This window comes from Chiloscyllium plagiosum, unplaced genomic scaffold, assembly GCF_037043375.1.
Source record: "Chiloscyllium plagiosum isolate Xiang-an unplaced genomic scaffold, Cpla_swu_hap1 HiC_scaffold_4, whole genome shotgun sequence".
NCBI classification, from domain to species: Eukaryota; Metazoa; Chordata; class Chondrichthyes; order Orectolobiformes; family Hemiscylliidae; genus Chiloscyllium; species Chiloscyllium plagiosum.
The window spans coordinates 128956382-128980672 of record NW_028270142.1 but is presented as its reverse complement, the minus strand read 5'-3'; the positions used below and the strand labels follow the sequence as shown (position 1 = coordinate 128980672).

The window sequence follows — 24291 nt, the reverse complement described above, 5'->3', positions numbered from 1 at the left end:
TATGAACTTTGCTGCCATTTTTTGGCAGACGATGAGAAGTGTAATGCTGAGAGTCAGAAAAATATTTAAATTTTGACATTAAAGTATATCCATCAGAAGTTAGTCTTTTGGCATGGAAAAGGTATAATTCTTATCCTCCAAGACTCTTGTTAGTTTTGACAGTCACAATCACGCACACATAGATGGCAAAAGTCCCTCCTTTCGATTCCCAGCTGAGAACTCGAATGCTTTCATAGTATGCTCAGCCAGGCCAACAAACACAGCATGTATGTTTAACTCCAACAAAATTCAACGGTTTATTTATATATAAAAATGGCTGTCCTATCTTTTATTTCACCCCACCTTTACAACATAGCCGTGTGTTGGGATTATCCCAGGGTGTACATGAAACCCATGTCCCTGTTTTAGGTACTGAACTTCATGAAAAGCAAGAGATCAGCAAGAGAAGCAGTGACGTATGGCATTGGCTCAGAAGGGCAACTCCTCCAGTCTCATGTCTGTTATAATGTAGGATATAGTAGAACGGCTGGTGAGGAAATGGAGCATCTATTTTAGGCACACGGGCAGCTGCAAAATGTGTCACTCCTTTCTCCCCTCCCTCCGTCGCACCTTCAAAGTATGCTATTCACCATCACATTGATAAGCCAGCCTGCCAACTGTTCAACAAACATAAACACACCCAAGTCCACTATCCTCAACAGATAGAAAAGCTAGTGGTCTGGCATCTAGTTTGATCCCCAGTGATTTAAAAATAGAATAATGACTTCAGTCAGACCATTGGCAAGAGCACGAAATTGATTTCAGTATCTCCAGGCGTGGAAGTTTTCATAAACATCACCTCCGGTTCTCTCTCCTGATCACGATCCCAAGACCTCGTAGAAGTCAAAACAGGATTACTGCAGATCACTGCTCCTCTAACCCCAATTGTCCAGGTTCCCGTTGGGTCGCTAAGGGCCAGAGGGAGATGCTAGAAGCACACTTCTCTCCTCCACAGGACGCTATTCCAATGCAACTTCAAGAAAGGAAAGTATTGAATGGAAGACAGAAAATAAATCCAGGCCTATGACACCATGATGTGTTCTGTGGGGATCGGAGAATGGCGAGGTAAATGTTTTAAAACACCTCGAACATTAAATCATTCAAATCTTGGCTTCCAGATGCTTACAGGATTAATATATTTTTTTTTAAATCCATATTCAATGGGGGACCCTGGTTAATGCTTCTGCCAAATTGCAACCAGAATTGAAACTCAATATTTGTAAGCACAGTGTAACTTAAGGGCTTTTAAATTTAATTTTATGACACTGTCAAAATACAAAGTTACATTGAGTTGACAGCAGACAGCAAGCAATTCAACCCAACTGCCTGAGGCCTGTAGTCCGCAGCAGTCTCCAATCAGCATCCAAGGAGCAGGAATCTTGATGAAGGGCTTATGCCCGAAACATCAATTCTCCTGCTCCTCGGATACCACTTGAGCTGCTGTGCTTTTCCAGCACCACACCCTCGACTGCTTGGACTTTGAGTATTGTGATACAAAAGAGCCAAGACGATAATCCTCCTTAGTTCTTGAGAAAATTGCAAAGAAAAGGGAACCCCTCTCTCCCTCAAAGACTGAATATTTGCACTGACTGACATGGACCCCAGCTTAGCCAGAATGGTGGCTCAAATGGTGGCCCAAACCATAAACTCCCACTTTTGTGAAGGAGTAGGGAACTGGGTTGAGGAGGACAGGCACAGCTGAAAGTTTGGTCAAGACATTGAGTTTCATAGATATTGCTGCCACAGCCTTCAGTCACTTTCAATATTCAGAGGGACAGACAGGAAAATGCAAACTGTGCACATTAGACCCAGTAGAGGAATATCTAAACTTACCAGATTCCTTTAGCATGGAAGAATATCCTTTTGCACAGGTAAGTTACTCTTTCAGATATGACCCCAAAACAACTTCTTAGGAGCCTGTTGGATTGTTAGAAGCAAATGTGAATGTCTGTCAAAAATGGATAATCTATTTTGAACTAACGGGGAACTGTCAAGGCATTTAAATCTCCTGCCCTTTAAATAGTTGAAAATCTGTCTGAAATGTTAACATAAATCAATGCTTGTTATTCTTATTTATTGAACTGTAAATAGTTTTCTTCCCCTTACCAAGGGGAACTATACTGGCATTAGAGGTAGTTCAGAAAGTGTTCATTGGATTAATTTTGGATATGGGGAATTTATAAGGAGAGGTTGAATAGTTGGGCTGGCGCTCATTGGTGTTCAGTACAATGACAGGAAACAGATTCTTACTTTGCTTTGACAGGGTAGATGCAGAAAGATCATTTCCCCTAGTGAAACTGTCCAGGACAATAGGGCATAAACTCAGAGAAATTTCTCTTCGAGGGTAATGAACCATTGGAATGATTTACCATAGATTGGAGGGGGAAGGTGTGGGGGGTGGGGGAGCAAAGATGGCATTGCTTGCCATGAATAGGACAAGGTTTGTGTGAGGGGGGAGGGGAAGTGAAAACTGTACTGCTGTTTATCCACCCACAGCAGTGGCAGTGTGCTGTTGCATTGAGGCCAGCCCCTTTAGCTGCCAATAATCTCTGTCTGGGATCAATCAACCCAACTACCCCCATCATCCTCCCAAATAGCCTTCCCCCACTCCTGAAGGGAAAAATCCAAACACTTCCAGGCTCTTTCTCCTAGGTCGGGTTGGAAAAGCCCAGAACTATTCCAACTCTGTGTGCTCCCAACCTGGAAAATGTGGATCAGGAAAAGAGATTATTCTTTTTTGTGTGACTGTTTAATCTTGGGATATATGAATCAAACACATTGCTGTGAAAGTCAGACCAGATAAGAACAGCAGGGTCTTTTTTTCCTTAAAAGACATTAATGAATCAGATTAATACTTTCATGGCTACAGTATGGACATTCGCTTGCAAGTCCAGTTTTATAGTTAATTGAATCTTAATTCCACCTCATTACCTTTCACGAATGTAATCATCATTAACAAGGTCAGCATTTGTTTCTCCCCCACCGCCCAGTTCCCACTGGGCTGATTAATTAGACCATTTCAGAGGGAAGTTAACAGTCAGCCTCAACACTGTGGGACTGGAGTCACAGGTTGACCAGGCCAGGTGAGGATGGCAGTTTCCTTCCCTGAAGGATGTTACTAAAACAAATCATTTCTTTTACAACATTCAGTGACAGCTTCATGTTCATTGCTGAGATTTCAATTCCAAACTCAACAATCCCATTTGGATGCCATCAGCTGTTGTGATGCAATTATAACTCTGATCCCCACAGCTTTTGGTTGACCCTCTGCATTATTAGTCCTGCTGCCTCATCATTACTGTGTCAACTCCCCAGCAAGCTAACTCATTCGTCCAAAAAAAAATTCAAACACTGGTTTAACTTTTAAACTTTGTTAATGATGCATTCCTATTGAAATGATGAAACAAAAATGATGTTTGGTGACATTGAGATAGTGTCACTGATCTTTTTTTGTGTCCCTTTATCTTGCAGTGAGTTAGAACATTATAATATATCTTTGAAGGACAAGTTCTCAATTCAGCATTGTTGGCCTTTCCAGAGATGGGGTTTTATTTTGCCTGGAGCACTAATTTAAATCAAGATCAAACAAGCAACTGGGACCACATTGCTCCTTTTAGCCACAGTTATTCTCGACTTTCATTACCCCCTCACAGCCATGGGATCAAAGCCGAGCTAGAAAATGGGTCATTTGACTTCTGCCTTAAAGCTTGAACAAATCTAATTGCGACAAGGATGCACTGTCATACAGCGACATTAGTGTTTGAAAACAGGAATTGATTTTTCACGCTGCCAGCCTCGTGCTATCCAGTGTCCTATCTGCCTTCAGTTAGAGCAATTCCTGTCTCAACAAACCGTCTTCGAAAGTGAGCTACAGTAGGAGAGCAGAGACCAAATTGTTTAATGACAAGCGATTACAAATGCTTGAAATGTAAAAGCTCTAGAGTTAAGCAAAAGCCAAAAGTCAATCAAAAATTGGGATCACTCACATGATCTTTCCTTGCTGGAAAAAGTGATTGCATGAGCTCGACAACACACAAAAGTTCAAAAACAGAGCATCCCTGATGGAATAGTTTAACTACACTCATGGTATAGATTAATACCTGAAGCCCTTGTCAAGATGAGAAAGATGATAGCAATAAGGTAATTCCTGCTGGACTCAAGTCTTCACAGGAAGGAAGAATATTTAAGTAAAAGGCAAAGGTTCAAAATGATGGTACTTTTAATGATTTCAGGACATCTCAAAGCACTTTCCAGGCACTGAAGTCCATCTGAAGTATAGTCACTGTTGGAACGTGGGAAATTCAGTAACCAATTTGCACACAGCAAGCTCCTGCAAGTAATAAGTGACCAGATAGTCAACATTTTTTTTGTAACATTGCAGGATAATCATTAGCCAGGAAAACTGCTCTTTTGTGAAATAGTGGCCACATGAAATTTCACAATCAACCAATAGAAAAGCAACTGTGCTGGATTAGTCCAAGTTGGCAAGATATAGATTTGAAAATGTGCTGCTAGAAAAGCGCAGCAGGTCAGGCAGCATCCAAGGAGCAGGAGAATCGACGTTTCGGGCATGAGCCCTTCTTCAGGATTCCTGAAGAAGGGCTCATGCCCGAAACGTCGATTCTCCTGCTCCTTGGATGCTGCCTGACCTGCTGCGCTTTTCCAGCAACACATTTTCAGCTCTGATCTCCAGCATCTGCAGTCCTCACTTTCTCCTAGAAGATACAGATTTGTCCTCAGCAACTGCACACACGGTGACTCCAATCTTAGTACAATTGAGTGGCATTCTGGGGAAATAAATCCATCCCAGATGCACAAAATGGGGTCAGATTGCTTGTCTGTTCTACGCAGTAGCCAATATTCCATCTAAAACAAGGCAATTAAATATCATGGGCTGCACACAACAGGCATTTGATTGGAAAATGTGGACAGTCAAGCAAGGGGACACCAAAATCTCTAACAAAAGACTGAGAGAAACATTGATGCTGCAGTAAAGACAATATAATCTGAATCTGGCAGCATGATCTCCCCAACTGACATGATTTCAGAAGCGCTTAGAGTAGGAGCAAGCGTCCTGGAAACTTTAGCCAACAAACTAACTGGATAACTGATGAGTGAATATTTCAGAGAAGTGGAAATGAATGGTACCTTTTATCTGCTTTGTTACTTTGTTTCCTGCTGAGTAGGTAAATGCATGCAGCTTAAAAGCTCTTGGCACAGTCCCAATTTTGTCAACATAGCCACCTACGTCCCATTCCTACCTACCACATCTGACTGCATCGCTGAATGATCATGTTCTGTGCAAGCCAATGTACAACGTCGATTCTCATAGAGCAAAGTCTGCTCCAAGCTGGTACACATCCACCTTTATTATATCTGAGGTCTTGCTGTGCACAGATTTGATATTGCTTCCCTAATAAGATGAACTGAACCAATTTCCACATAGTGAAGCAGACAAGGGCGTGCATACATGAGCTAACATTTCTGGACCTGGCAATTATGCAGCATCCACAGCTGAGATCACTTTTTTAAAAAAAGAAAGTTAATTTTTGCACCCTTTGGTAAACTTTGCATAATTCAATGGAAATCTCTGGTTGCAGTGAAGTAGGAGCTGACAGTGAACATACACTCCAAAACATTTCCTACTGCCCTGTTGCAAATCTTTCAATACCTTTAATACTTGCTTGGAAGTCCATCCCATATTATTAACAAAACAGTAAAATTCCAATAACAAATTTTAGATTTTCCACTCACCCCTCCCCCTTAACTTAAATATCTCAGTGCTAATATTGGTTTCAGAGCTTTAGGCACCATTCTGACTGTAGATAAGAGAGAAACCTACTAAGAAGGTCACTTATATGGACTGCTTTAAGGAGACAGCTAGAATACAGTAAGCAACACAATCACTAGTTAATACTGAATTAATTCCTAAAATTCATACAATTCAAATACAAAAATTGTTCTTAGTTTCCTTGTGAAAAAAGAAACTGCAAACAAAAACAGACAGAAGCACAAACCTTCCTTGCAAACCAGCAGTGGAGTTGCTGTGAATCAGAGTATCTTCTCGCTTCGAGGGAGCATTTGGGCTGCTTTTGCAAAGCACACTTCATGCACCGATAGACCTGGGGCTTTAAATCAAGCAGATTCAGCCACTGCTCCCATGGGCTCCACTAAACTGTTTCCTCAACATAAGAGAGCACTTCATCAGAATCACTGGCCCTTTAGGCTCCGTCTGTACCGCCTTTGTCCTTCATACACAGCATAAGCAAATTAAATGAGATCTGCCATACCTCAGGAAAACAAAAGTATTAGAATGCAGGGGCCAGTCCTCAGTTCATTACATTAAAATGCTGCTAAAGTCAAGACCAGGCGTCGATCCTGCTGCATACTTACTTAGTTTAGTTTTTTTTTAACCACTGCTGCACCTTCTGATTTTCTAAGTGGTTTTCATTCAGGTCTTAATGGCTGGCAGCTCTAAGACTCTCTCCCTCGACTCTCTCACGATATCCGAGAGGATCGTGAAATAAAATCAGGCGCAGCAAACCGATTTGGGGCTGGGTTCAGGAGGAATTTCACGCTTCTCAGCTTCACTCGGTGAAGGTTTCAGTTGAACTGTTTTTTTTTGTCAGTTTTATTTCCTTTAGACGATCCGTGTTCAGTGTCGTAGTGAAATACAGACAGAATGCAGGGACTGAAGGGCATTGTGCAAAGAAAGAAAACAGGTTCATGTTTTGTGTGTAAATCTTTCATGGAAGGCCCACTCCAAAACATCACAATTGTTTTTCAGACCAATGACTGAGTTTATTTTCTCTTTCTGTGTAAGGTTTTATCGCAGTGAGTCTTTTATATCCTCATTTTTTTGTGTGCGTAGCAGACTACAGGGCTGAATGGTCTACTTATGTCTCTCTTAAGTTTCTATTTTATTTATACCCTTCCCCTAATTAAACATCACCTCGTCACAAACCTACACTCTTAATGCACTTTGATTGTTCTTCAAACACTATACTGGGGAAATCTAGAGTGATATTTTGAGCTCCCTTTGGGCTTCTACTAACTTTAGCTGGGCCCATTCTTTCAATTGTCACGCAAGTCATGGGAACAAAAATATGGAACTGACCTTTTCACAGCTCATTTAATCATATTTTAGCCTTGCTATCTGTTTCAGACCCCAAGTGAATGATATCTTCATCTGGAATTTAGTCAGATGAAATTTTCCCAAAGTAGTCATGTTGCAGATTCCTATTAATAGTTGGTCATTGTCTAATTTTGTAGGAAGTTCATAGCTTCAGGGTGTTCAAACCAAATAAAATAAGAGGCTCATTTATGAAGCATCTCAGTCAGTGGAGAATAGGGTCAGCTTTGCACTGACGCCAATGGTTCATTACAATTTCTCTACGCTATCATTTAGCGGTTGGAGATTACCCTGGTTTTGCACTCTTCCAGCTTCTCAGAATCTGGCTGTGAAAGTTTAAAACAATTCCCCAGTTCCTCACCATCCTGAGTTGGAAGTACATCACGGTTTCTTCGCTGTTGCTGAGACAAAATCCTGGAACTCGTTCACCAGCAAGATTGTATATACCGACACAAAATGGATTGTAGTGGTTCCAGGCAGCAACTTGCCACCACCTTCTCAGGGCAAATAAGATGGGGCAATAAATGTTGGTCCAGGCCAGAAAAGGCCACATTCCCTGAATGAGTTAAAAAAGGACATGTGGTCCCTTTACCAATGCAGAGAGCTTTTATTTTCAATTAGCATAGAGCAATGCAGAGCTAACAGCAATAACTTTGCTTTCCCTTCCTGTATCCTGCTACACAATTACTGTTATCCCCAACATAAAACCATGCTTTAACAGTAAAATATTCCACGTGAACATCTACAGGTACTCAGACTTTTAATTGTCCAACTGATCAGGGAACAAAATATCCCATGTTTTGATAATTATACTGGGACTTGTAATGCAGAGGCTGAAGTTCTGGAGACACAGGTTTGAATCCAACTGTAACCGACTGAATGGGATTTGATTTCAATAGAATCTGGGAAAAAAAATATGATTGCCAGAAAAAAAACACAATGCCCTTCAAGGAAAGAAATCTGCCATCATTGCTTGATCTGGCCTACATGTGACTTCAAACTCTTAACCTCCCTCTGAAATGGCTTAGAGAATCAATCATTTCAAGAGCCAGCCTTGTCAGTGATGGCCACACTCTCACAAGAATAGGAAAGAAATGCACTTGGACTCAGATCCCGCTGTATCTTACAGCTCTGCAACCGGTCACCATGTGGATAATGTGCATTTTTTTCCACCTGTCCTGTGAAGGTGGACAATTTCACAGAGTCATAGAGATGTACAGCACAGAAACAGACCCTTCAGTTGAAACTGTCCATGCCGACCAGATATCCCAACCCAATCTAGCCCCACCTGCCAGCATCCAGCCCATATCCCTCCAAACCCTTCCTATTCATATACCCATCCAAATGCCTCTTAAATGTTCCAACTGTACCAGCCTCCATCACATCCTCTGGCAGTTCATTCCATACATATACCACCCTCTGCATGAAAAAGTTGCCCCTTAGGTCTCTTTTATATCTTTCCCCTCTCACTCTAAACCTATGTTCTCTAGTTCTGGACTCCCTGACCCCAGGGAAAAGACTTGGTCTATTTATCCTATCCATGCCCCTCTTAATTCTGTAAACCTGTAAGGTCACCCCTCAGCCTCCGACGCTCCAGAAAAAACAGCCCGAGCCTGTTCAGCCTCTCCCTATAGCTCAAATCCTCCAACCCTAGCAACATCCTTGTAATCTTTTCTGAACCCTTTCAAGTTTCACAACATCTTTCCGATAGGAAGGAGACCAGAATTGCATGCAATATTCCAACAGTGGCCTAACCAATGTCCTGTATAGCCGCAACATGATCTCCCAACTCCTGTACTCAATACTCTGACCGATAAAGGAAAGCATACCAAATGCCTTCTTCACTATCTACCTGTGACTCCACTTTCAAGGAGCTATGAACCTGCACACCAATGTCTCTTTGTTCAGCAACACTCCCTAGGACCTTACCATGAAGTGTATAAATCCTGCTAAGATTTGCTTTCCCAACATGCAACACCTCGCATTTATCTGAATTAAACTCCATCTGCCACTTCTCAGCCCATTGGCCCATCTGGTCCAGATCCTGTTGTAATCCGAGGTAACCCTCTTCGCTGTCCATTACACCTCCAATTTTGGTGTCATCTGCAAACTTACTAACTGTACCTCTTATGCTCGCATCCAAATCATTTATGTAAATGACAAAAAGTTGAGGACCCAGCACTGATCCACTGGTCACAGGCCTCCAGTCTGAAAAACAACCCTCCACCACCACCCTCTGTCTTCTACCTTTGAGCCAGTTCTGTATCCAAATGGCTAGTTCTCCCTGTATTCCATGAGATCTAACCTTGCTAATCAGTCCCTTGTCGAACGCCTTAATGAAGTCCATATAGATCACATCTACTGCTCTGCCCTCATCAATCTTCTTTGTTACTTCTTCAAAAAACTCAATCAAGTTTGTAAGACATGATTTCCCACCCACAAAGCCATGTTGACTATCCCGAATCAGTTCTTGCCTTTCCAAATACATGTACATCCTGTCCCTCAGGATTCCCTCCAACAACTTGCCCACCAAGGTCAGGCTCACTGGTCTATAGTTCCCTGGCTTGTCCTTACCGCCCTTCTTAAACAGTGGCACCACATTTGCCAACCTCCAAACTTCTGGCACCTCACCTGTGACTATCGAAAGGCGAGAAAACAAATGTTTAAACTCTCGGTATGTCTAACTCACTTAACTTATCTATATTCCTTCCTGGTTTCCCAAACCTCAATCTTTTCATCTGACTCATTTATATAAATTCTAACAGGTTCAGGCGACAGTATGGATTGCTGTGGCACAGCCTTGTTCCACTTTGCCAATCAGAAAAAAATATATACTCGCTGTTTCCTTTCAGCTGGTAATCTTGCATCCATACCAATATGTTACTTCCTTCACCATGAGCTTTTCCTTTTGACAATTGTATTTGATGTGACACATTATCAAATGTCTTCTAAAGATCTAAATGCGAGTGTGTCCACCAGTTCCCCAGCAGATGCTACTTCTTCAAAGAACTTCAATAATTTGATTAAAATATAATTTCCCTTTGACAAAGTCACGTTTACACTGTCTGATTACATTGAATTTTTCTAGGTGTTCTTCTACAAACATTTTTAATAACAGCCACTTCCATTTTTCGTATGTCAGACGTTAAACCAACTAGCCTGTAGTTTCAACATTTGTTTTCTCGCCTTTCACCTTTTGAACAAAGAAATCGCTCAAGACTCTTCCAAGATCTGCAAAGCACCAAGTCAGCTCTAACTTGCCAGTCCCCTGAACGAGTCCTGGTCCAACACAAGGAGCTGGGCACTATCCCTGCTTGAGCAGTAGCCATTACTTTCCACATTCATTCCATCCATCACCAGTACGCCATGGCTCCAATGTTTACAATCTACAAGATGCACTGCTACAACTTTGAAAGATTATTTGGATGAGAATATAGAATGCGTGGTTAGTGAGTTTGCAACAACACCAAAATTGGTGGCATAGTAGACAGTGAAGAAGTTTCTAAGATTGCAAAGGGTCAATGGGCTTAAAAATGGCAGATGGAGTTGAATCTGGATAAATGTGTGGTATTGCATTTTGGTACAACAAACAAGGGTAGGGCTTATATAATTAATGGTAGGGCCTTGGATAGTACTGTAGAACAGAGGGACTTGGTGGTACAGGTACATAGTTCACATATAGAAGGAGGTTAAAAAGACATTTGGCACGCTGGCCTTCATTGTGCAGTCCTTTGAGTATAGGAATTGGGAAATCACGGGGCGGCACAGTGGCTCAGTGGTTAGCACTGCGGCCTCCCAGCGTCAGGCACCTGAGTTCGATTCCAGCCTGGGGCGGCTGTCTGTGTGGAGATTACAACCCTGTGTCTGCGTGGGTTTCCTCCAGTGCTCCAGTTTCCTCCCACAGTCCAAAGATGTACAGGTTAGGTGAATTGGCCAAGCTAAATTGTCCATAGTGTTCAAGAATGTGTAGGTTAGGTGCATTAGTCAGGGAAAATGTCAAGAAATAAGGAAGGTAATGAGTCTGGGTGGGAAACTCTTCAGAGGGTCGGTGTGGACCTGTTGGGCTGAATGGCCTGTTTCCACACTGTAGGAATTCTATGTTGAGGTTGTACAGGACATTAGTGAGGTCTCTTCTGGAATGTGTGTCCAGTTCTGGACCAGTAATGGAAGGATATTATTAAGCTGGAAAGGGTTTAAAAGAGATTTACCAGAATGTTGCTGGGTATGGAAAGTTTGAGTTATAAAGAAAGGCTGGGACTTCTTTTCACTGGAGTGTAGGAGGGTGAAAGGCGACTTTATAGAAACTTATAAAATAATGAGAGGTATAGATAGAAATCATTTTTCTCTAGTATGGAGGGGGGGGGATTTTAAGGCTCCGGGGCACATTTTTTAAGGTGAAAGGAGAGAGAGATTTTAAAAAGACATGAAGCGTAACGTTTTTTTGCACAGAGGGTGGTTTGCATGTGGCATGAACTGCCTGAGGAAGGTAATGGATGTGGGTATAATTACAACATTTAAAAGACATTTGGATAAGTATATGAATGGGAAAGGTTTGGAGGGATATGGGTCAGGAGCAGGCAGGTGGGAGCAATTAGTTTGGACCAAAGGGTCTGTTACCATGCTGTATGACTATGACTATAACTGATGAAGGCTCTTTCAACACACCTTCCAAATGCCATTAACCAGGGTAGCAGACACAAACTAAACACTTCCAAGTTCCGAACAATCTTGTCTTGAAAATATACTACCCTGCCTTCATAGTCACTGGGTAAAGTCCTGAAGCCCCCGAGATATCAACACTGTGGGTAGACTAAGTACCTCCAATGCATATAGACAACAAGCCATTCAAGGCCATCATAACCACACTGTCAATGATAGTTATCGATGTTCAATAAATGTTGACCCTGATTGTGACACTGAGTGAATTAAAAAGCAACTGCTTCTTCAACAAAACAAAAGATTCATCAACTTATTATCTAACTTCTATGATGCAGGAAAAGTAAAATTCAACGCGATAAACAGTTCTCCTGTTCAAATAATTACACTTGCCGACAGACCACCGTGAAACTTCATCCACTTTACCAGTTGATGTTTACTTCAAGAAACATTAATTTCTTACCTAATCCGACAACTGGTAAATATTCACCATTTATTAGCAGTCAGCTTTTCATGGCACACTCATGTGCCTTCAGATTTTTTTAGTTATCCCACAATCATCTGTGAGTTTGATCCATACAAAGAGAAATAACAGCTAATTTGAAATTTCTTTTTGTCCAAGATCAGAGCGCAAAAAACACTTGGTGGCCAAACCTAAAAGAATGAAACTTGACATTCATTTGAATTTACCAGATTACATCAACCGTATCCATTGCCGATGGCATTATCTGTTGGTAATTAGTCACTTTACATGTTTTCAGGTAAACTAGTAAAGAAATGGGGATAAAATAAACTACTGATTAAAGTAGCATCTGCCTCAACAATCTCTGACCAACCATACCTCAATTCCTAATTCCTCATTCCTCAATCATTTTGTCTACTCCAAAAGTGTAAAGTTGACCTGGTTGAAGATTAATGAAAACCAACCCACATTTGGAAGTTATGGCAATTCTTACTAAAAATGTAAATAATATTGCACAGACATATGAATGAGAGTGATTAGATTAGATTCCCTACAGTGTGGAAACAGGCCCTTTGGCCCAACAAGTCCACACCGACCCTCCAAAGAGTAACCCACCCAGATCCATTTCCCCCTGACAAATGCACCTAACACTATGGGCAATTTAGCATAGCCAATTCACCTGACCTGCACATCTTTGGACTGTGGGGGGAAAACCAGAGCACCCAGAGGAAACCCACGCAGACACAAGGAGAATGTGCAAACTCCACACAGACAGTCGCCCGAGGCTGGAATCAAACCTGGGACCTGGTGCTGTGAGAGTGCTGCTTAAAGTGTAAGTGGAGTACTTGGTCCAGCAATGTAAAATGATGACACTGTATTAGGTAATGACCTTAAAACAACTTCTTTTAGATAGAAAATGTGATTGCTACCATTTCCTCTTGAATTGCAGATCAGTGATGTTGCCCTGTCCACCAATTACACACTCACTATTGTTCCCTACACTGTCGACCTGTCTTCTTCCAACTTCTTGCTGGTGTTCACTGGTCACTATCACAGCTGGACTGCCAGCTCCTTCCTCTGACTGCAGTGAGAATTGCAGCAATGTATATTATCTACAAGAGAGACAGTAGAAATTCACAACGATCCTCAGACAGCACCATCCAAACCGATGACCACTTGCACCTAGAAGGACAAGGGCAGCAGATACATGGGAACACCACCACTTCCAAGTTCCCCTTGAAGCCACCCAGCATCCTGACTTGGAAATATATCGCTGTTCCTTCACTCATTATGAGTCCCCAAGATGTCAGAATTGAGCTCTACTACCGACACTGTACAGTAGTTGTTCAATCCCGAAGCCAAGTGTCACTAAAGTAGGGCAAGGTGCTACAGGAAGTGGGCTCTGCATCAAGGGCAGGGGTTTGATTTTAGCCTGCACTCCTCCAGTCTCTGCCCAAGGGATCCCTCCAACAATATTCCCCCCTTCTACCCTGGAAGCCCATAAGCAAACATGTCAGGGCTTGGTAACGGTGCTCCCTGGATGGCAAGTGATCCATTTCTCACTGGGTTCATACCAGAGGTGACAGGGTGAGGCACTTGGGTTGGCATTTTTCCGCCTCATTAGCGCCTCAAATCTCAATGGAGTGTGCAGCAGGAAGGCTATCCACAGGCTGTCCCATCCCAGACCTAACTGGAGAAGAGGCTGGAAGGTGACAGAGTTCCCTGCACCTCCACATGAGGCTCCATCGCCACAGATATGGAGGGGGCACAATATCACACCCTACATCACCATCATTCACCTCATGATAAAGCCCCAATTTTGACATTTCCAATTAACCCAGCTTTTTTCAAATTACGTTCCCAATTTCTATTATCCTTTTGCTTTCCATCTTCACCTTGAATGACCTGGCTCTTAATTTTAGAAGTTATTGTCCTTTGTTCTGGTCTCCCCTAGAGAAAAAGTATTTCTCTCCATTCCAATCCTTTCGCCCAGAAACATAAATTAAGAGCCTGCCAATGACATCATTGTTTTACAATTCACTAATGGATTTGATTCTTCTCTTTGTTCAGTGGCTTGTCTGAAAAAAGTTAGCAGCAATAAATTTAAACAAAAAAATTCAATCAGCATTGCGCTTTCAGAATATCCGACTGCATGTTGAAATAATCAGTGGGTCAGATCTCAGCTATCCTCCTGCCTTTATATTTACTTTTTAATCCAGGTTTTACCTTGTATTACACTCCCATTCACCCCTGCCCCAATATTCCGACTGGGTTTTCCCTCTGTTATCTATTTCTATTTCTTGGTGGACTGTGATATTTCTTCACTCTGCTGTTGGACTTAACCCACAGCCTGCTTCGAACATGCTGCTTTGACCAGTAATACCACAGACACTGAGATGCTTGAGCTTACTCAGACCTTGTCCACTCTTGTTCCCTTGCTCCCTATAGCCTGTGCCACAAACTCTAGCAATTTGAGCACCTATACCTAACACAAGCTTTTATTCGGTCCTGGGTGGCACTGGATAGGCGAGTATTTATCACCCATCTCTAGTTGCCCTCGGGAAGGTGGTGGTGAACTGCTTTCTTGAACCACTGCACTCCAAGTGCTGTCAGAACGTATTTTTCTGGTTTTCAATGAGTAGAGTTACTTAGGTGATCATAGGTTATTGATCAGATCATTCCTCAGGGATCAGTTACCATCCTCAGTATAAACCAAAGATGAATTCTCAAGCACGCATTGATCCATGTGATTTACTATTCCACCATGAAATTTAATCTACCCGTTGAATTTAGTATTCAGGGGAACCAAGAGCTGAGATTATCTTCTAAAGTATTAGTTGAAAAGCAATAGTAAAATAGACTTTGAAAACAAAGTGATTCATATGCTGCAAATAAAGCTACAATGGCTAACAATAAGACTGGAACATTTACGAGCATTGAGTACAGGTGTTGGGAGGTCGTGTTGCAGCTGTACAGAACATTGGTTAGGCCACTTTTGAAATATAGTACTCAACTCAGGTCTCCCTGCTATAGCAAAGATGTTGCGAAACTTGAAAGGGTTCAGAAAAGATTTACGAGGATGTTGCCAGGGTTGGAGCGTTTGAGCTACAGGGAGAGGCTGCATAGGCTGGAGCTGTTTTCCCTGGAGCATCAGAGTCTGAGAGATGACCTTGTAGAGTTTTATAAAATCACGAGGAGCTTGGATAGGGTGATTAGTCAGGGTCTTTTCCCCAGGATAGCAGAGTCCAAAACTAGAGGGTATAGGTTTAAGGTGGTGGTGGTGGTGGAGGGGGGGAGGGGGGGCGGAATGTTTAAAAGGGAACAATGGGCAACATTTTCATGCAAACAGTGGTGACTCTATGGAATGAGCTGCCAGAGGTGGTAGTAGGGGCTGGCACAATTACACTATTTAAAAGGAAGGGTAGATGAATAGGAAGAATTTTGAGTCTTATGGGCCAAGTGCTGTCAAATGGGACTAGATTAATTTCGAGTATATGGTTGGCAATAGATAAATTGGACCAAAGGGTCTGTTTCCGCGCTGTACATCTTGATGACTCAATGACCCTATGATTCCAATGTCACTCAGAGGGGAGGAGAGAGACAAAAGGACACAATAGCCAAGATTTTATTGTTTGCAATGAAATCAAAACCCTACATTTTATTTGTTACAGCAATGTCCACTGTCTGCACATAAATGTGCTAAACATTGACAACCAGAAGCTGTAGTCAGTGATTCTTTGCTCTTCGCCAATGCAGTGAATTCTCTACAAAAGATTATCCTTTAGAAATCACAGGACTGAGGACAGCTTGCGCTTTATGTTGTAATGTTGCTTTTAAAAATGCTCCAAGAGAGTAAAGCCTTGTCAAGTGCTATCAATGTTGAAGAATCCTTCTAGCCTGGGAACCCAATTTTACTTTTAGTTGTGATAAAACAGCCAAGTTTAACATAAGTTTAAGTAGTTTGATATTCCATACCATTATTTTTGTAAAATTTATGGAAAAATAACATTTTACTTCCTGCTTTGCTGTCAGTGAGAATCTTTCTAATTATTTGGCCACTTGTAGTTGTCACTGCTGTTGGATGATGGGAAATCTCTCGATTTGGAATCACATTCATACAATCACAGTCAATTCACAGGAAACCCACACAACAAAAGATCTGTGGCCAACTTCCTGAGATCAGTGGAGAGCGCATTCAGTCCACCACCCCCTGCAAAATCTGGGGAACTTTATTCAGACAAATTACAGTTACAGAGCTGCATTTCAGGACCATTGTTTGGGAATGTTGTGCAATTCCGAGCATCAATTTTTTTTAATAAGAGAAGAAATAACAAACTGATTGATGAATACTTTGAAAGGTATCCACTCAAGTGCCTATAAAGCTGTATACTTTCAGTGTTAAAGTGGTCGTTGATATTGTATTATAAATTACTCATGACGTGCCATTTTATTGGTTCTGGCAGCCACTTTACAAATGCAAGCTTTTAATACCTGCTGCCTCAGCCAATATAATAATGATGTTCCAATAATCCTCTACAAGCTATAAAACTGTAGGAAGATGCTGTACTGACCTGCAACTGTTTCATTAACAAAAATGTCACATCATGCCCCAAGATACCCATCAGTCAGTTCTAGTGCACTTTAGTTCCTCACTCAATCTAGGATGGAAGAGGAGAATACTTAGATCGAGCTAATTAAACAGAGCAATCAAACCCCGATGGGTGTAGTAAAAGGTACTGCTGTCTAATAGTCCTATTATAAGGACAGACTTGCACTTATACAACGTCTTTTGAGCCTGAGGACGCATCAAGGTGTCTCATAGCCAAAGATGTAGTTTTAAGGTGCAGTCACTGTCAGAAATGCAAGTCAACTTCTACTTTACATAGGACCACAAACAGCATACTAAAAGAACAGATGAGATCACCAAAAAGGAACGTAAGGGATAAACATTGGCCAGAGAGAATTTCTCTCTATTCCTCCAGAGTAATGCACATCCAATCTTTTATCATCCATCCAGGCCGAAACATCTCATCCATGCTGCACGTCTGAAAAGACAGCTCACATCCTACACTGGATTCGCCAAACTGGGAGTTAAACTCAATGCTACTGAGCAAGGTACAAGTGACACAATGAGATCTACACCAATACTTTTGTTTAGTTCATCAAAATAATTTAGTTTTCACGTGAACACTTATCACACTCTGTGCAGATACTTACATACTTTGCAAATTTTGGGAACTTACTTAATTTATAAAATTGATGTTCTGCCAGCACTCCAATACTTGATTAGATTAGATTACTTACAGTGTGGAAACAGGCCCTTCAGCCCAACAAGTCCACACTGGCCCTCTGAAGAGCAACCCACCCAGACCCATTCCCCTACATTGACCCATTCCCCTACATTTACCCCTTCACCTAACACTACGGGCAATTTAGCACGGCCAATTCACCTAACCTGCACATTTTTGGACTGTTGGAAGAAACCGGAGCACCCGGAGGAAACCCACGCAGACACGGGGAGAATGTGCAAACTCCACACAGACAGTTGCCTGGGGTGGGAATTGAACCCTGGTCTCTGGCGCTGTTAGGCAGCAGTGCTCACCACTGTGCCACCGTGCTCTGCACCACTGCATGATATGGCATGCTCCTTTACACCAAAAATGTTCAGATTGTGCAGATTAATTAAAGAGAATCTGGCAATCAGAAACTGGTGTATATTTTTAGAAGAGGGGGTGAATCAGAATCAGGTATCCCAGAACACATCATAACTCCAAGACCCCACTACAGGGCGGAACCGCTGTTGATCAGAGATAAAACAATGGATAGAATAGAGCAATTAGTATTTTTGCACTAACAGCTTAGACATTGTCTCATTATTCCTAAACACTGGCTTTAGCAGTGTGTGCTTGTCTAAGTGAGTAACATTTGCAATACATAAAGCCAAGCAATGATCATCTCCAATAAGTTGGAATCTAGTCAGCGTCCCTTGGTATTCAATGGTGTCACCATCACTGAATCCCCCACTATCATCATCCTGTGAGTTACCACCAACTAACAAATAACATACATACAGGAGTGAAAGTGAGGACTGCAGATGCTGGAGATTAGAGTCAAGATTAGAATGGTGCTGGAAAAGCACAGCAGGTCAGGCAGCATCGAGGAGCAGGAGAATCGACGTTTCAGGCAAAAGACCTTCATGCCTGATGAAGGGCTTTTGCCCAAAATATCGATTTTCTTGCTCCTTGGATGCTGCCTGACTTTCTGTGCTTTTCCAGCACCACTCTAATCTTGATACATACAGTGGCTACAATATCAGGTCAAAAGTTAGGAATACTGCAGTGAATAATTCACCTCCAAACTCCCCAAAGCCTGTCCACCACCCGCAAGGCACAAATCAGGTGTGTGGTGGAATACTTCCCACGTGTCTCGGTGAGTGCAGTTCAAGGATTCTTGATATTATCCAGGACATAGAACATAGAACAATACAGCGCAGAACAGGCCCTTCAGCCCTTGATGTTGCGCTGACCTGTGACCTATTCTCAGTTTATCCCCCTACACTAACCCAAAATCATGCAACATACAGCTTACTTGATTGGTACCACATCAATTCAGTCACTCCACCACCAATGCTCAGTAGCAGCAATGTGTATCACCTTCAAGATGCACTTAGAAATTCACCAAGGTTCGTTAGACAGCATCTTCCTGATCCACAACCATTTCCATCTAGAAGGACAGGGCCGGCTCATGCATGGAACACCACCACTTGCTAGTTCCCCTCCAAGCCACTCATCATCCTGACTCTGAAATATAATGCTGTTCCTTCAGGTGTTGCTAGGTCAAAATCCTGAAATTTCCCTCTAAAAGCATCATGGGTCTACCTGCAGCACAGGAGCTGCATTGGTTAAAGAAGGCAGCTCACCACCACTTTCTCCAAGGGCAACTAGAGACAGGTATAAACTCTGGTCAGCCAGGAATGCCCAGGAGTAAATTTTTAAAAACTATGGGGTGGGTGGGGGGCACAATTTTCATTTAATACTTGAAATGTCAGTTTATGCTTAGCGTAGGACATAACCTCAGTAAAGGGGGTAAAGCCAGTGTCAGGAATGCTGCATGAAAGCTTGTTGAAGAGCCTATAGCTACTCACAATGCCTGCTAGCACTACTTAAGGAGAGAGTGTGCACAGCATCCTGGTAGATAGCACTTCAATGCTTATGTTGATTTCAAAGATAACGATGAAGAGGTACTGATCATTTCACATTCATTGCAGCTGCAACCCTGCAAGTAACCTGTGAAACATGTCTGGAGGCTTTCTGGGAATCCGTTAAGATATCAACATTAGCAGCTTTGAGCCCAGAAATTCTGTGATAGCCACATAAAGGTAATGAATTCTTATCAAAACTTTACAAATGGAGCCACCAGGAGTCAAGGGAATTTAGTGACGGGCATCTTGCTAGTGATCCCTCCCTTGTATTGGGCCAGGAATGGAAGGACAAACATTAGACCAGGCAGAGCATGAATAACTGCTGCTAGAAAAACAAGAAAGAGGGGTAGGTGAATGGGGTGATAAACTTCCCCTGCCCTGCTGAACAAAGGGCATCTCTGCTGCCACCAACCTCCAGCATGGCAACAAGAGGCTGTATTTACTGTCGTCACCCTGCACAGAACCAGGGGAAGTGCATATGGAACACGCCTTTTACAGCACCACAAAAACTGCATTGGTCAGCATGCAATTGTGATAACTGCAAATTTCTGGTTCACACCTCTCGGCAAGTTCACATTATAGAAATCAGACTCTCAAACAGGTTTGTCTTCCAAGCACTGTAGTAATTTAGCAACCACTTTTGGCCTTGGACCAAAATAACCCCCATATAGTTTGTAACATCACACAACTATACATAAATCATCTTAACCACATTAACTCAAACACATTTACCAAAAACCCAGCTTCAACATTATGCCCGTCTACTGCTCCCTGAATGAATTGGAGACTTCCCCTTGCCTATACCGTCTAATGCAAGAGATTTCTCAAAACATCAGGGGTTCAGTGTCTTCCGGACGGTCCTGAATTAACACTTCATTATTTTAAATCGACGTATCAATGTACCTCTTAGGCATTACTTGAATTCAATGGCACACTCCACTTTTTTTTTCTTACATACTGTACCTCTGATAAAAAGTCTTCTTACAGTCTCCTCCGTTCACAGTCGAAAAGCTGCCTCTGCTCGTAGCTCTCAATCATCGCTCAGTGTTAAGATCAATTCCAAGGGAAGTTAATAGACTCTCTCAAGTCTCAAGTTAACAATTTGATTCTGTGCTATTTGCACAGAGGAGCCTATGTAGTCCTCAAGGAACACCAGAGGCAGCCCAGAAGTACAATACTAGAAGCTACTGAACAAAATAAAGTATATGTTCAGCACAGCGAGAAAGGCTCTCTCTCCCTCTACTCTTTGCCAGCAAGAGAAAAGGCAGTGTATGTGTCAGCATTCAATGTGAAACCTTAACTGATTCAAATAAGCTGCAGTCTCCCAACAGTCTGGTGTTCATCAACACAGTAACAATCACCAGGAGGGGAAAATTCGCTCTCATCAGCTAAGGGTGCTGGCAAAAAAAAAAATCTGCTGGAGATCGTAGCCAACTCTGAGTCACTCAATTTGCTTTTAGTAGTGGCTTTTGTTGGCTAATTCCATTCAGCTTATGGATATAACTATGTAGAAAGGCATTTGGAAAACCCACAAAAGAATATGCATTGAAACAGTTAAGCGTGCTCAGAACAGATCATGCTCCAACAAAAAGAATCCATGCAACTTTGCTGAAATAAACACTAACTCCAATGTATGCACTAAAGTAACCTTCCAGATTTGAAAAGAAGCATGTAGGTAACATTGCCAGATGTTACAGCATTCCCATTACTCAAAATGTATTGCATTACTCACAAAGTACAGTAACACAGTAATTATATTATTGTATTAATAAAGCTAGTAGACCTGGATTAATGATCTGGAGAGCCAAGTTTAAATCCCAAAGCAGCTGGGAAATTTAAATCGAAGCGAATGAAAACTGAAATTTAAAAAAAAAATGTCTGTAATGCTGACCTTGAAACTGTTAGACTGTCATGAAAACTCATTTGGTTTACTCTCGCTCTTTCAGCACAGAAATCTATTCCCCTGACTGGAGTTTGGCCTCCTCTCCGACGGGTGCCTTGGAGAATTTCAGTTTCCGAAAGCTGCTGATGAAGAAATGCTTGGAGGTCTCTTATTTCAGCAGCATCACAGGGATTAGGGCAAGAGCTAGGTATTCGGATGGAGACAAGTCCAAGGTCTTACAGGGCAGGCTAGCAGACACCATGAGGGTGGCTGCAGCATCAGAGCCAGTAAAGGTTGGGTTAGGGTTAGGGTTAGGATGGGGATACCTTGGTTGCAACACTTCCAATGGGCACAGCAGACAAACAGGAGTCATTTACCCCAATTGGAGGATATCACATTTCACCCAGCAGTTGGATGCTTTATTGCTTCCCCCACCCCGACTGCAGGTGAAATTCCAGCTTGTGTGCGATAAATCCCTTTGTGCGGCCCATCATTTGGTTACTCAAAGGCTTCAACTGGCCCATGGCCAAGCAGAATGTCTTTCGAAGGAGGCAGGTAGGCAATGGGCACACCACTGTTATCATGGTGCCCATTTTGCCATCTGTCAGTTGCCCACTTGAACATCTCTAAATGCTGAAGTGAGCATTACAACATCAGCACTGCAAATTCAGAAGAAATGACACATTGAGAAGAAAATGACTGAAATTTTATTCTGAATTTCACAGGTTGTATCAGAACTATGTACAGAGTTCACAGCCAATGCTCCCTTAAGAGGCAGGCATTTTCATGACAGCAACAGTCACATGTGACCTGAGTGTAAAAAGATCTCAGACTCCATTTTAAGTCATAACACTTGAGGCATGACACTACCTGAAGCATGATCCTCTGTTGTAACCTAATAGCTTACTATTGGTCCAGACACTCTTACGTCTGAGGAAGATAACAATTGTACACAATAGTTGTGAGAAATGTCTGTTTTCTTCAATACCATAATGTTCACAGCTTGTTTCACCAGGCAAAACACACTGTTGGACCAGGCAAGTGCAAGGGAAATATCAAGGGCCAAGTAGAATTTGAACAGATGAAATACAATGATTATAAATGGACAAAAAGTGATACAGATGGGCACATGACAACCTTGGATCAATATCTGCCAAATTACACAATGATTCAGCTGATGGTGTGGAAAGTACAGAAGCTGTTTCATTGTTTCCATAAGTTGATTTAATATTTTGTACCCATGTATGGAGCTGGAAATAATGTATTGGATGTAGGAAGCGTCGTGACGAGGGAACACTGCCCAGGACATATTTTGCTACAAAAAAAGAGAGCTTGCAAGTACTTTTTAAAAAGAAGTTTGGTGAATGTTTAACAACTGAAAGAAATTGAATTGCATTCTTGCCTAATAAAATTTGCTGAGACTTCATGTGTAGTTTAGTAGCCTTTCCTTCAACAGATTCTTCCATTCCTAACAAGACTTTAGAATCCTGGAAATCCTTCCTACCAAGTCTTCCAATCCATAAACATTTTCAAACCCAATCTCAGTGCCATATCCTCATGACTTGTTGACTTAACTCCCCCTCTCTCAAATTCTTTACACCCTGGGTTTCCTGAATCCTAGGCCTTTACTCTTCATTACTCTTTACTGGACAGATAGTTTGAAGGCACACGTCAGGGGTTTGATGGAACACTCCCACTTGCCTGGATGGGTGCAGCTCCAACAACACTCGAGAAGCTCGACACCATCCAAGACAAAACAGCCCAACTTGATTGGTACCACATACTCAAAACCTCACTCATTTCAACACCAGCAGCAGCAGTGTATACTGGCTAAAATTCAGCAAGGTTCCTTTAACATCACCTTCCAAACTGTCAAAGTCTACCTCCCCAAAAGGACAAAGGCAGCCGTTAAACGAGAACACGACCATCTGCAAACTCCCCTGCAAGGCATTCACCATCCAGACATGAAACTATATCCAAAGATGTGCAGGTTCAGTGAATTGGCCATATTAAATTGCCATTCGTATTCAGGGATATGTAGGTTAGGTGCATTAGTCAGGGATAAATCTAGAGCAATAGGGTAGGGGAATGCGTCTGGGTGGATTTCCCTTTGGAGGATCAGTGTGGACTCGTTGGGCCAAATGGCCCGTTTCCACCCTGTAGGGTTTCTATAATTCTATTCCATCAGGTCAAAATCCTGGAGCTCCCTCCCTCCCAGCATTGTGAGGATACCTACATCAAAGGGACGGCAGCGGTTTAAAAGGAGGCAACTCACCACCACTTCCTCAAAGGTAACTAGGCGGGGGGGGGGGAATAAATGCTGGCCCAGCCAGAGACACCCACCCCCAGGAAAAACAAGTAAAAAGCTCGACTTAATTTCGATCCCGGACGCAAGCATCAGAAACTCCAGCTAGTGGCCACTGATGATGTTGCAGTCCAAGAGTGACTACACTTTTAACAAAGAAAAACAATCACAGGTTTAATAACTTGGGAAGTCCCAAGGCAGAGAGTTGTAAGGGGAAAAGCAGCTTGCATTTAAGTTCTGCTTTCAATCGCATTGAATGCTAAATGCAGACAGAACGTAAGGAGCCTGTACACGCTGGCTAGGTCCCAATGGTCCAACAAATACTTCTCATCAACATTCAGTCAGCACGTGAGCAGCTGATTGCAACAGAGCCAGCATTAAAGAGGCAATACAGCATTTTGTAGAATAGCACTTGACCTAGTCCTCTCTAAATGACCACCAGTGCGCAGTGGGAGTAAATTACAAAGCTGCTGCACACTGAAGGGTACACAGGCAATTCCCAGATTATAAAGAGTCCCGCAGCCGCACACAAGTCACACTGCATAATAAATAGCAGTGCATAAGTACGAGTTCACGGGTCCGATGTTTAAAATTAATATTAATACACGCCTGT

General features: G+C 42.3%; 1 protein-coding gene and 1 long non-coding RNA gene across 6 annotated transcripts in view; one reads left to right on the top strand and one right to left on the bottom strand.

The window, feature by feature from the left end:
• The window catches only part of arhgap28 (Rho GTPase activating protein 28), a 189820-nt gene that overhangs the window by 74322 nt on the left and 91207 nt on the right, over positions 1-24291 (bottom strand). Inside the window, exon 1 of one of the 5 annotated variants that reach the window (XM_087986669.1) lies at positions 20455-20778. The exons of 3 other annotated variants lie outside the window; for them this stretch is intronic. The gene's annotated coding sequence lies outside the window, so the exon portion shown is untranslated. Of the gene's footprint in view, positions 1-16861; positions 16940-20454; positions 20779-24291 lie in introns of those variants that run through there. One more of the 5 variants, XM_043687788.2, reaches the window with a different exon arrangement.
• On the top strand, positions 828-22784 carry LOC148150484 (uncharacterized). Its single transcript, XR_015757049.1, has 3 exons — positions 828-1104; positions 19558-19668; positions 21438-22784. It is a non-coding gene; the product is annotated as an uncharacterized LOC148150484 (long non-coding RNA).